The following is a 14,879-nucleotide window of genomic DNA, read 5'->3' as shown; positions in this document are numbered from 1 at the left end:
CACAACAGGCATAGTGTTGTTAGGTTGAAAATCTAAGGTCTGGCCTATAACTGAGAGCACAGGGTGTTTTGACACCCTGTGTTCTTTTGACAGGACCCAAGAATGCACTTGAGATAAAAGTACGGGTCATTTTAACAAATCCATTTCAGGACCATCCTCATCTTCATAGGAGGGGCTGAGTTACTCATTACCCATTTAGCATTGGCTTTTTGCTCTCCACTGCCCTACTTTCTCTTCTTTGCCTTGGTTCTTTGATCTTATTCTGTTTTGAGTTTACTTAACCTTACCTATCAAGAGTAGAGGTTCGAATCTAGTTTCCAGCTCTCTTTCCCTCTTTTTTGGATTCCTTTCTTTTCTTCCACGTCTTCCCCCTTCTGCTCATTTTCCCCTTCCTTTTCCTCCAAATACCAATCAGCTCCCCATTCTTTGAACCCTTGGAGTGTTTATAGATTATATCCCACAACCTAATGCTAGATTATAGTCTTCTCTAAGGATTCCTCTCTTTTCTCCTCAACCAAATCATATTCTACTCATGGGCAGGGACCATGACTTTTTGGTCCACTCATAATCTCCAAAGTTTCCTAGGCAGACCAGATTATTTGCTGCTTGAAAAGCTGAACAAAATGGTGGAGCTCAGTGAACATGTTTTTTTTTTTTCCTAACAAGATCTACTGGGAGCATGATATGGGTCTGACAGAGTAGTTAAAACCAGTGGGAGTCTTCTAAGTAGCATAGTTGGTTACTGGCACTGGTGTCTTACAGATACCAGTTAAATATGTTGAAAGTATTAATTAATATGATGGCATTTTTGGATACCTGTTTGATAACCAGGAGTTCTTTGTTGTCACAAGAGATCACTGCAGTGTTTGGTGACAGCATTTAGCTGTGTGCTCCTGCTGCACAGTAGTGCTAGAAAGCACTAAGATAAAAACCGAGAAAGGTTTATAGAATAAATGACTGAGATCTATGGTAGAAAGGGAACAATCTGAGCAACTAGGAAAAAGCAAATTAATAACAGCCAGTCTAAATGAATAACAGTGAGTCTAAGAAAAGAGTGAAAACACAAGGAAATAGAGGCATTAAAAAAATACAGCCCAGATACCATTTTCTCATTTTCCTTAATTCAAAACTCTCTAGCATTTCCAGGCACTAGGAAGGTATCAGTTTAGGGCCAATTCAGAAGGCAGTGGTTTTGGTATTCTGTTAATGGATAATTTTTTTTAACATTCAAGTAGATAATTTGAATAAAGCTATGTGTTAAAGCTAGACCAGATATACTTGGAAAAGAAAATACTAGCGTTAGTAACAAAACAGAACAAAACAAACCACAACAGAGGTCTTGAAGGTGCTCTGTGGATCTGTAGTTTCTCATAAAATTTTAAGCCTAACAGGCTAAAATCAGGAGACTGAAAAGTAGCCCCTGTTCGGGCCCCTCTCCCCAGAAATGCTCCCAATTCTGAGAAAGGTGGGGCAGTGCCTTTTGAGAGTCAAGTCCTAAAGCAGGCCTCGGGTAGTAGTCTCTTACAGTTCTGATTTTACTTTGTTCAAGAGAACACAAGGAAAAGATTATAGAAACCAAAGCAGATAACCTTGGCAGAAGCCATTCTGATGGATTTTGGCTTTGGGAGGGGGCAAAGCAGACCTATCAATCTATTATGGCTTCAGTTTTCTTGGGTGAGAGATGCCTTCCAAAATGAGGAATGATTGCTGAGCTCTAAGGGTAACTACGGCTGTAATCAGCTTTCTTTCTTGAGTAAATAGTGGTAAAATCAGGCACCTACCCACCTTCCTTTTCCCAAAAACCTATTACACAGTTTAACAAGCTTTTTGAAAAACCAAACAGAATTGCTAGTAAATGAAACTGGAAGAAATATAGAGCAAATAACATTGGGGCTTCCTGGCCAGGCTTTGATATTTGGGGCTTGAAGATAACCTTACATTTGAGTTATTAAGCCTTTGATTCCTCAGGGAGAAACTTTAAATGGGCCAGGACTCACTCCCAAGGCGACAGTGACTTTCTTTGGGGAACAATAAAGCAGACTTATTCTACTTAGACTCTTTAATATTGAGGAAATTCACGGTCAGCTATTCAGGAAATCCCACATATGGATACACACTAGAGGTGTTGGTAAGGCTCTACAGCTTCAAATCCAATCAGTATGGAAAAGAACAGTTGTGTGTTGGCCACTGTAGGAGGCCTTAAGACCCTACTTCCAGGGCCAAAGCCAGTGTGTGTTCTGATACATTGGGACTTGTGCCTGACAGGTTGTTAAATATTTTGAGTATCATCTCTGTAGGCATGAAAGCCTTATTTCAAACAAACAAACAAACAAACAAATCACTTTTAAAAATGGAATTGTCAGAGGGTGCCTGGGTGGCTTAGTTGTTAAGTGTCTGCCTTGGGCTCAGATCACAATCTTGGGGTCCTGGGATCGAGCCCCGTATCAGGCTTACCGCTCAGGGGGGAGCCTGTTTCTCCTTCTCCCTCTGCCTGCTGGTCTGCCTACTTGTGCTCTCTATCTCTCTGTCAAATAAATAAAGAAAGAAAATCTTCAAAAAAATCGAATTGTCAGGTATCAATTTGCAAGTTGCTTTCTAAACCCTGCTTTTGACTTAAATTTTTTTGAAATTTTGAAATATTTCAAATGGTAGACAACACAGAAAATAGCACGACACACTGCTTTGCATCTACCACCCAAATTTAACAGATGTTAACAATCGCTTCACATGGCTCAGGAAAAAATCAAAAGAAAATGTCATGAATACAGCTGAAGCCCCATGTCCTTATCCTTACTCCCTTTTCCCTTCTCCCCAGAGGTAACCATACCCTGCAGGTAGCGGGCATCACTTCCACACATGTTTCCACAGAATTTCTGCATCCATATGTGTCTGTAAATATCTAGGATTGTTTATGTGTTTCAGACACTTATGTAGGAGATGCATGGCTGTGATGGCTCCATTAGCATGTGAATATACTTAATGCTTCAGAATTGTTCACTTAGGGACATCTGGGTGACTCAGTGGGCTGAGCAACAGCTTTCAGCTCACGTCTTGATCTCAGGGTCCTGGGATGGAGCCTGGCGTTGGCTCCCTGCTCAGCGGGCTGTCTGCTCCTCCCTCTGCCTCTGCCCTTCCCCCTGTCCATGCTCGCTCGCTCTCTCATTCTCCAATAAATAAATAAAATCTTGAAGAAAAAAAAAAGAACTGTTCACTTGAAAATGGCTAAAATGGTAAATTTCATGTTTTATATATTTAAAATGGTAAAACTTTTGTTTTATATATCTTTTACCAGTATAATATGCCAATGGCATTACACCATGTATTTCTTTTGCAATTTTCTTTTATTTGTGCAACTGTATGTTTTGTGGCCATTAATGCTTTTTATATGTAGATGTAGTTAAATTTGTTTTTCCTGCTATACTATATTCTGTCATGTGACTAAGACTCTACTGATGGACTGTGAGGCTGTTTCCATTTTTTTACTGTAGTGACATCTTAGCACATGTCTCCATATGCACATATGCACTTGTGAGTTTCCACAGCTTTTCCTTCAGTGGAGCTTTTCCCAGTATCTCTCTCCAAGTATTTTAAATACATGGTTGCAATATCCCTCCTTCAGCTGGACAATGTATTTTCCGAGCAAACAGAATTAAGTTAGGGCTGCGAATGTACCGTCAATGAAGTTTGACAGAAAAGAATTTGAATATGGTCAATTTTGAAGCCAAAATGATTATTACTCATCTTGAAAACAATCCAGTTAATAGCAGTTATTTGTTTTGAAACTTATCTACTTATCCTCGTTCTCCTCTTCCTACTTTATGCAGTACTTAATCTGTGCCAGGAACTGGCTGAGCCCACAGTGTGTCATTTCATCCTCTAGAACTCTGTAAGGAAGGTAGGCGCACCATCTCCATTTTATCGACGAGAAAACAGTGGCTAGAAGATGTTGGTAATACATTTGAACTCAGTTTTATCTGCCTGACTCCAAAGTATCTTCTTTTAAACTACTCTAAATGCTTCCTGAGTTTTCCAAATTTCATGGGACCCAAAGGAGAAAGCTACATAGCTGCTGGGCATAGCTACATTCAGGTGTTAGTGAAAGGACTGTCCATCTGCCTTAAAAATACCTTTACTACAGGAAGGCTTTTCCGGGAGGGCACAAACCTTAGAGACCTGAAGGAAATATACTGCTAAATCTGACCACACAGAGTTAGAAAACTTCTATATGGTTAAAAAAAGGAGAAATTACAAACCTGGAAAATATCTGCAACCCATACGAGGGACAAAGGAATGCCTTTCTAACTGACAAAACACAAAGATCAACAGTTCAGTAGAAAAACTGGTGGAGTGAGTTTGCTGAAAAAGAAGTACAAATGGTCACAATAAACAGGAGATGACATTCAGCTTCATTTACAATGAAAGAAATTCAGATTAAAGCTATAGGGCACAAGAGCCCATTTCCCACTGATCAGATGGGCACACATGAAAAAGTCTAAGGATACTCAGAGCAACCAAGGGTATGCCAAAATGGACGCATTTACACATTACATACAACATGGGAGGACAATTTGGTAATATCTACTACTGCTAAAAATTAACCCTATGTATGTATTTGCAAAAGTGCCCCAGTATATATGAACTAGGTTGTTCATCACAGCACTTTAGTGGTAAAAAATTTTTTAAAAAGTGACAACATATCCATCAAGAAACAAGTGGCTCAGTTATGGTATAGCCATATATTGTCAAATGATAAGGTTCTTAAGAACAAAGAGGTAGGGCATGTACATGCTTTTATGGAAATGTCTTCAAAATATTTTATTAAAAGAAAAAAGTAGGGTGAAGTGTAATCTATATGGTATGATTCCTTTCACATAAGGGGGAAAATATATAAAGGTCTCCAGGGAATCAAAAGAAACTCCTAACACTAGTTACTTTTAAAATGAGGGACTGCGTTGTGTGTGTTTGTGGTAAAGTGTTCTGGAATCTGCTATTCGTATCTTTCTAGAGTTCAAACTTTCGAACCATACTCACTATTACTTTTCTGTTTTTATGTTTCAATATCAACAGGACTTAGCTAGAAGGTGAGACCATTTCAATTTGTATTTTTATACTCTTTTTCTTAAAAAATAATAAATGTAATTAAAATATCTTTTACTACTGGCCTGCCAGGATGCCTTCAAAGGGTTCCATTTAGGTTTATTTTCTTACTTATGGTATCGCCCCTTTCAGTAGGTTGCTCAGATCAGAGTAACCCACCATCATCCATCAATACTAGGACACCCCTGCTGGACAGCAGTTGTCTATGGAAGCAAAGTAACCCAAGTCCTCAGAGACTGGCCACAGGACAGGACAGTGTGTGTGTGTGTGTGTGTGTGTGTGCGCGCGCGCGCGTATTTTAAAACATCATGTTTTGTCTTTTGTTGAGTTATAAAAATAACAAATGCTCAGAAAACTAAGGAGAAAAAAAATAAAAATCATTCAATATTCCGTAGGCAGCAATTATCACTGCTAACGTTTCGATAAACTTCCTTTTTAAAATATTTATGTATGTATTTATGTATGGATGTATTTATTTATTTGAGAGAGAGAGAGAGAGAGAGAATGCAAAAGCTGGAAGGAGCAGAGGGAGAGGGAGAAAGAATCTGATGCAGACTTCCCGCTGAGTGTGGAGCCCATGCGGGCTCGCCCCCACGCCCATGAGATCATGACCTGAGCTGAAACCAAGAGCCAAAGGCTCAACAGACTGAGTCGCCCAGGTGCCCCTGGAAAACTTCCATTTGCACTTTTTCTCTGGACGTACACAGTACCCCTGCACCCTTACAGGAGAGGCAGCGCTCAGTTTCTACAGTTTGTATTCTGAGCTTTCCACTGAATACTATTTTGGCGAGTACTTTCCTTATACCTGCAAGGGTGTGCCAAGGTTTGGGGATGGCGGGAGTGGTCTGTCCTGGGTGCTGACAGTTAGGGGAATGAATTTTCAGTACAAATAGTAAAAACAATAATAAAACAGATGAATACCAGGTCTGTGTTTACTATCACCATTCCCGAGAAATTCTAAACAATGTCACTGAAGAAATAGTCCTCCCACTGTCCAATCTCCTTTTAGTATACCACTGCCCAGTTCTGATGAGGGGGTGGGAAGAGAATAGGGTGCATTTCTATGTAGGGGTGACAGGTTGAGGGACAGGGCAAGGACTCAGTTAGCCAAGGGAATCACTGAATGAGGGAAAGAAGAGGAGACATGTCAAACCTGTCCTACTTGATCGGTTTGCTGCGTAGATCATCCAGCTTAGACAACTTTAGAGAATCTGCTTGACTTAAAAAAACAAACCCTTGCAGCTGTCTTTCTTATGTGCATATAACTTAAGTCATTAGTGCCTTCAAAACTCCGGTCTAAATGTTCTGTGTGATGCCATCTAAAATATTTGGGCTGAAGTGGCCCCAAAAATGCAATCAACTGATCAATTATAAAATAAAAATGGGCTTCCTGGCTTCATTTACAGCTGTGTTTTAGCTCGTGATGATGTTAAAATCATGGATTTCTAAAGACATCTGGGTTTGCTGCGTGTTGCTTGAGTTTTACACTGGACACCTGCTAATTCACTCAGTATTTTTTTTTTTTTTTAAAGATTTTATTTATTTATTTGACAGAGAGAGATTACAAGCAGGGAGAGAGAGGGGAGGAAGCAGGCTCCCTGCTGAGCAGAGAGCCCAATGCGGGGCTTGATCCCAGGACTCTGGGATCATGACCTGAGCAGAAGGCAGAGGCTTTAACCCACTGAGCCACCTAGGCACCCCTAATTCACCCAGTATTGTGGGAGGATCAATGAAGCTAAAAACATCTTCTGATGACTTCTCAGTTATGGAGGGAATATTCTGGATTCCCTGGGAAGTCAATGCACTGTAGGTTTCAGATTCCTTCAAGAATCAGCAACGCATGCTGGACTCACCAGGAACTGACCTCTCTTTGATTTGATAGTCAGCTCTATGCATTGGGTAAACTTCAAGTTATTGGGTTATCTCCTACAGATGGTAGAGCATTAATGGGCCTTGATTCAAAGGGTTAGCTCTAATATAGTTTCATGTTTTAGAGCCTTAAAAACAAAGATTTTGCATTGAAAGAAGTTTCCTAATTAACTTCTGCAGAATTTGTACATTAAAACATCTTACCCTGCTGGAGAAGACTGATAAAGCAAACGTACCACCTTCTGCTGAAGAGAAACTGTATTTAGAAGGAACTTGCTATTCTCATAAAACTTTTAATAGGAAGAAGTGAATCAAATTCCTTAATTACCATTTTATGGTTGGTAAAAGGGCAAATTACATGCCATCCATTTCTAAACTTCTAAATGTCTCTGGTGCTTTTAATTAAAGCTGCCATCTAGAAACTACTAAAGCAATTTTATGCAATTAGTTATTTATAGGTTACCATAATACACCACTCAAAATATGATTTCAGTGATTTGCAGTCTGTTTTTGTGTGATCTCTGTCATTTTTGTTTGGTAGGGAGGGAGTTCTTTTTATCGGCTGAGGTGATTCTTCAGTGGACAGGTAAGAAAGATGGGCCACTGAGGAGCTATGATAAGTGAAGTTGTCTTGGTTAGTGATCTAAATAAAAAGGGGGAAGGATCATAATTCCATACTCTTTGTCTTGATATGTAGGAGTCTATGCTTCATTTTGGACAATGCTGCAGAGAAGTATATTACTGTTATTCCCCACCCCCTGCCCTGTCTCTCCCCACTTTGCTTCCATTCCACTAGATACCTAGCATCACATTTCCCCATGCTAACCTAGAGTAGCTCCCACCTTGGCTTGGCACCCTTGGGTGATCTCATTTATCCAAACACATCCATCCTGCACTCCATGCCCTCAAGGCCCACATCAAGTGTTTTAATGAGGAATTCAAGCTTTGCTCTTCCAAGCAATATCCCCCGCCCCCGGAGTAAACATGGGAGTTCATATCGGAAGAAAACCCTTACGGAGTGAATTTAATGGTGTAATGGTGGGCAGCTAACGGAATGACCTTTGCAACATGTGTAAGGAAGCAGCACTAGAATTACTGCATCTCAAGGCAGTGAAGGATTGACTGGTCAAATCACATACAATTCCAGAATTCCACTCTACCTTGACTTGTTCTACTTTTGTGGCACCGTTCCTCCTTGGAAATGATCAAGTCTCAGACTGACTTTCAAGGACATGGAACTTGCCTCCCTCCAAAGTAACTTACTCCATGGTTGGGTTACCATTATAAGTAAAGCTGTTATTAGCAACAATACAGCAAGCCTGGTCATAATGGTAGGTGACATTTAACGTGTCCACACTACATGATGGGCATTGCGCTTTACAAGGCACTTCACATCTATTACTGAACATGGTTGCATAGGCACTATTAATATTCTAACTTCACAGATGAAGAAGCCATAGCTCAGGAAATTTAGGTGACTTATTCAAGGTCACACATTTAATGAATGGTGAATCTGGGATATGCATCCTGTTCTGTTTGACTCCAGAACCTGGGAACTTCTTTCTTATGGTATTTGGCCTCTAAAATATGATCTTTGTGTTTGCTAGAATATTATGCATGCATGCATGAAAATTAAAATAAATGTAGAAGAAAAAGTCATTCAATAATGTATTTGTACCTTTATAAAACTTAAATGAACTTAATACAGACTTCTCTGTACCAACCAGTGATATTTCCTGGACCAATTAGCCACAGCTAAATGTAGGTGCCTTCCTTTTGTCTGACTTCTCCACAACAGTTTGATGGCTTTAGGATTCTGACAGAATAGGCAGAAAGGTTCTCAGGTTCTAGCTGCTGACATAATATAAGGTCAAAATCTTTTGACCTTCATAGGCAGATGCATTAGAACAACTGTGGGGAACACATTTAGCTCTCATTCTGGTTGTCTCAGAGGCACACAGTCCTCATATAGCTACCATAAACTGAGAGATCAAAAACATAGTTTAGGAAAGGAATCTTCAGAAGTGGACAAAGCACAGGATCACTGAGCAATAAAAAAAACAATTATTTTGCCTGAATTTTAAGGCTTTGTCAAACACATTTTTCTCAAGGCACCTCTGATTCTAGGACAAGGCTGTGGGAGGAAAGTTCTCATGGAAGATGTCTTGAAGCTGATCTGGGAATTTGGAACCAGGTTGTAGAATGTTCTCACCCAGAAAGACTTCTTCACAAATTGGCTTTCCCAAATCTTGCCTAACGTGACTTCCTCATTTTTAGCAGAATAAATCCAGTTCTCAGAGAACACTGAAGCTATTAGAATGGAGTACCATCAACTTTCTAGTTCCTTCTACCTACAAATTTATCTATATCACTACACCTACCAGTATCGTAGCATGGTCTCTCGAATCTACTCTCCCTTTCAAGACCTACTCCCTCCCCATTTCCTCCAGACCCGGTTTCATCATTTATTTTCTGTCTTCTGTATCTTTTCATTTAACTATAAGCAATAATGTATCTCCTGTAGATGAAGCCTCCCCTGAACGCCCTGTCCTCTCCCTACTTATCATTGCATCTCTCACATCTAAACTTCTCAGGAGAGCGATCTTATTGAGAAGTATTTATTTTCTCTCCTCTTACTGGCTCATTAAGTTACTGAAATCTGGCTTCCATCCCTATTGCTGTACAGACCACCAATAGCAGGGTCAACAATGCACTTCTCGTTGCCGAATCCAATGGTTACAAATGTGTAACACGTCATACTGTTTTCCACACCTTTTTGAAACAAATGATTCCTTCAGCTTCCTGGATACCAAGCTCTGTTCACTTTCTTTTCTTTTCTTATTTTTTCCACTTTGTTTTTTTATGAAGGTTTCTTCTCTGTCTCCTTCATTAGATTCCCTTCCATTGCGGGTCTTATAAATATCAGTACGTCTATGATTTCTTTGCCCCAGCCTCACTCCTGTGCAGGCACTACCCCTTCTCCACGACAGTCTATCAAATACCCATGCATTGCATGATTATGTCACTCTCCCACTTCAACTCCTTGGCCAATAGGATAAAACCCAAACTTCTTGTTCCTGCCCCTGTTCTTCTTATTACTCTTGGATATTTTTACAATACTGATTTATTTGTAGTTTCCTAAATGTACCACTCATTTCACTCAGGTTGTGGCTTGCCTGTAATTTTGGTGAGTGCTGGCCCGAGTGTCAATCCAAACGGTTATGCCACTGTGATGGATCCTAAAGGAATTTCGGAAAAACCTTACTGCTCTCCATTGCACAGGAGAACCAAAGAAACATTCTCATACCTTTTGTGCACTATACTCTCTCCCTTACACACTGATTAGGTGTCTAAGGTGTCCCCAAGACACTGCATTATAGAGTTTTAGCATCTTTCCATGAGCCCCAAACCCAGCCTTTCAGAATAGCACGTAGTCAGGAGAGCTTCAGGATCTAACTCAGATATATATGGGTAGGAACAAAAACCGGATTATTTTTGTCTGCACTTTAGCTTACCCAGGTTTCTTAATTGTTAATAAAGTTCAAGTGACTCCTGTATGATTAGGGTCATTGAATACCCTAAAAACACTCTGGCAGCTGTCAAAATTTAAGGATCACTTACCGGCTAGGGAATGGCGCAAGAGCTGTTTGCACTCATCTGAATATTGCCTAAGTCCTCCTGAGTTCGGAGGTCAGTATGCTTAAAGAGTCACATGAAAGTAGAGATATAATCCTTGGGGAGGTCCAAGAGAACCAAATTAAGTCATTGATTAATTTCATCTTGTCCAGTCACTCCTTCACCCTCTGTATCTACTTTAAAAAAATGTATTCAGCTTGTCACAAATTTTATTTTATATTCCCACCTAGTACCATTTCACATTCTGCTTAAATACTTGGTCATCTATTACATGACTCATTAGTTTGAGTTCTCTGTAGAATTAAGGAAAGTTGCAGTAAAAATAATAAATGGAACCTAAGTTTCAACTACATCATCCATGCATGTTTTAAAAGCATCTTTCAAAGTCAGTTCAAACTCATATACAATGCCAGGGATTAGCACACCATCAGCCTCTTTGCTAAACTTTTTTCCTTGCCCCATTACAGTGAAGTATTGATGAAATTCTATTCAGGGAGTCTTCCATTTCTCCTTTAAACAGAATGTGTAAATTACTAGTTGTAATCAAGAAATTTAATAAAGAGAAGGTTTCCTGCCTGCATCCCTTAAGAAAAAGTTGGTGAAATTCTTAACTGCAGAATCTTCCAAAGAGATGTGACAAGGTTTCCTGAAGATTTATTTGAATAATTACATTTAGAGACTATGTAAATGCTGTGTCTTCTACTATGTACACTGCTAGGTCAGAAACCTCAGAAAAATAATTTTAATAGGAAAAGGAAACTTGACTAAAAGTCCTATATCTTGCAAATAAAAATAAAAAGCATTTTCCAATATTTCTTACTCTCCCAGAATACCTAACAGAGATCATGGATTTTAGCTTAAAGAGAGACCAGGAGGTATAGTGGAGGCATCACAGGCCTTCCTCCACCCCATCACAGTTTTGAATTCCAATGTTATCTGTACACTGTGAGAACTTGGGTAAGTTTCTTAACCTGTCTGAGTCTCTGTTTCCTCATCTATAGAACTGGGGGAAATGCAATTGACCTTGTGCATTCTTGTGGAAAGTAGATGTACTGGATTGGAAAGCATGGAACACAGGCAAAGTTATAGCTATAGTTGTAATACACTAGAGCTGGGAGGGAGATCATCGTATACCCTCAAGTTGACAACTGATGGATACATCTCAGGATCCAGTGTTTAAATGACTAATCCAGTGTAACACAACTAGTCAATGGCATCATTAAGTCTATTTTAGTGTTCTGGGAAATGAAACCACAGCGAGGTTCAGTGACTTACACAGGGTCATCCAGAAAAACACTGACTACATGGATTGTACAAGAAAGTCTAGGTTCCCTAACCTGACATTCATCACAATTAGCTGCCATTTCTCAAAAGAAAAGGAAAAGAAAGAAAAAAAAAATCTCGCGGTTTCTAACCTTTTACCTTTTGCTGACTGGTTTTTAATCCCATTTGGTAATTTATTCCGACTTTAGGACGAATGATCTCAAAAGCAAATTTCATTTCATCCTATTTTTAGAATATATTCAGAAAATAAATGAGCTGTCTTACAGATTAACATTTATTTGACTTACCTTGCATAATTAAGGACATGTTGGAGAGCCTGCCTATAATTGCAGTATGTTGCTTGTTAAAGTCTTAGAGCAAGCTCTCTTTCCTAACCTAGAAATTGTACTCCCTAGATGTACATTTCCATTTTCTACTCATCTACAGCTTTTCCTTATTAGCTTCTTGGTGGAGAGAAAAATCAAACCTCTCCTTAAAGAAATCCGTTAAACATTTGCTGTCTTTCTATGGGGGAAGGAAGAAGGAGCTGATGTGCTTGGTAGTTGTAAAGCAAAAAAACCAAACCCAAACAAAACAAAACAAACCAACTGGTCTTTCTTGAGAGATAAAGAACCTGCAGGAGAACCTCAAAGATATCATTAGCTATTAGCAATAATCTTCCCTCAATTTGCACACTGTGCTTTAATGACTTCTTGCATGATTTTTCCTTCTTCTACAGAAGTCTATGAAATTGCCCTGCAGCATTCCATATAATGAGACTCTCACTTCTGATTCATTGCCAAGGTTGAGTGCTGTCTGTATTCAGCACAGAGAAAGGTGCCTTAGCTAGACATCTGAGTGTTCTGACCAGCAATTTCAAGAGCAATGGATGTCTGGACACAGGTTCTGCCTTCTCAGTGATTTTGAAGATCCCTAACAGGGTCTTTAAATACTGTTAAAATGGTTGAAGAAGACGTGGTGGATACTGAATATGAGCCACACATTCCCCTCCTTTAAATATCCTCGTTCATTCACTAGATCAGAGCAGATGTTGTCAATATCAGCTTCAGTAGGTTATGTGAAAGCTGTCTTGGCTGGATTAGACATTCAGCTCTCCGAAGCCTCGGCCAGATGTTCTTAGGGCTCCTGCCCGCTTTGGGATGAATAAAGTGTACTGGATTATTTTAAAGGCCATTCTTGGATAGAAAGATGAGTAAATCAAGCCAAAAGAAAATGTACTACTAGCCATAACAAGAAGAAAAACTTAGTTTAATATTAGCTTTAATAGATATATAAATTTTGGCACTCTCATTACTGATGCTTTAAGAGTTCATGTAAATCCTGTTCATCAGGACTCTATTATTGCTGCTTTCCAAGCAAAAGAAAAAAGAAAAAAAAAAGCTGCAGTGAGCCAATTATTTGCTCTATTTGGAAAAGCCGAGATATTCATTCCTTTATGTGGCAGGTTGAATGTGGTAGGTGAGATGAGCGGTTTTCATGAGTAGCAACTCAGGAGGATGTCAATTTCAGGCACAATACAAGCTTGATTCCTCCCTATTTCTTATGCAGAAGTCCTTATAATACCGGCAAGAGTTTTAAACCTGTGTTAAAGGTGGGACCTAGCCCGATACATTTCCTTGAAAGATGAGTTGATTATATGTTGCACTGAGTTAAGCATTCACTCGTCAAATATTTATTGTGAACCTACTATGTGTAAGGAATGAGAGCTGGCACCAGACAAGAAACATCTTAAAACACTTTACCATGATACCTGTGGGGCTTATATTCCTTTTGGGAAAGAAAGGCCATATTTTTAAAGTGTTATTGAAATTCCTTTTAGGAATATTTGATATACATAAGCGTTACCTAACTGATCAATTACACAACAAGCATGTATAGGAGATCCCACATTGTACAAGATATTGCTGGGGAAGTGGGGAAGATTTAGAAGAAATATTAGATGTAGCTTCTCAGCTCAAGTAGCTTGCCTTGGTAATAAAAAAACCTCCCATTCGTGAAAGAACCGGGAAGTAAAAGAAGTAAAAGAAGGCAAAATATAATCTAGTAGTAATTGGGTGGTGTAGACCCTGTTAGAGAAATTCAGATTTAATGGGCTGGGGTTAGCCAGAGGGGATTTACAAAAGACATAGGACTTGAATATGGCCTTGAAGAAAGGGAAGGCTTTAAACTCTGATTATAGTTGGAATTTAATACCCATATGGCAAATGTCAAATGGCTAAAGAGTAACCTCTTAATATTTGAAATAAGTGACCATCTAACAAATGAAACACACTGACCTCACTATACTTTTTGGCATGGAAAGATGTTCATAATATATTAAGTGTGAAAAGCAGATTATAGAATAGCATTCTATACTATGATTCCATTATTAGAAAATAAAATATATGATATTCACAGGAAAAAGTCTAGAAGGATATATGCCAAAATATTAACAGTTGGTTTTTGTATGTGGTAGAATTATGGGTGGCTTTAATTAAAAATATTTTTTGCACTCTCTTTTTTCTAATTTTTCTGCAACCAGTGTGTTTTATCTGTGTAATAGTTTAAAAGGACCACATTGGTTCTTAAAACCCACCAAATGAATACTTCATAAAACCTACTAAAGTAAAAGTGTGCATGTGTGTGTGTGCATCTCTCTCTCTCTCTTTCTTTCTCACACACACACACACACACACACACAAATACACACACCCCATCATGGAGAAGGAACAGAGAATAATGTTTAAATAATTAACGAGATAGGGTGGACGATATATGATAACATTTAAAGTTGACCATCCTTCTGCTTAGTGGCCTAAGATGGGAATATGATTTCAAGTCTATAAAATTATGAAGCTGATGGAGAGAACACAGATCTATTCACAAATCCCAGGCAACAGAATTAAGGATTGACTCTTGAAGACTGAGGAATAAATTTAGGACAGACAGCAGTAAGGTCAAGTTCCCACAGAAGGCAAAATCATCTCCTCCCCCAATCCAAAACTTGAATTTGT

The 14,879-nt window shown here is 39.0% G+C and overlaps 1 protein-coding gene across 3 annotated transcripts in view; it reads right to left on the bottom strand.

The window, feature by feature from the left end:
• Positions 1–14,879, bottom strand: part of TENM1 (teneurin transmembrane protein 1) — an 805,114-nt gene that overhangs the window by 84,375 nt on the left and 705,860 nt on the right. The gene's annotated exons all lie outside the window — the stretch shown is intronic.

The sequence above is a fragment of the Mustela nigripes genome, chromosome X (genome assembly GCF_022355385.1).
Source record: "Mustela nigripes isolate SB6536 chromosome X, MUSNIG.SB6536, whole genome shotgun sequence".
Taxonomy (NCBI): domain Eukaryota; kingdom Metazoa; phylum Chordata; class Mammalia; order Carnivora; family Mustelidae; genus Mustela; species Mustela nigripes.
Note: the sequence above shows the minus strand (reverse complement) of the source record. Positions and strands in the feature narration are given on the sequence as shown.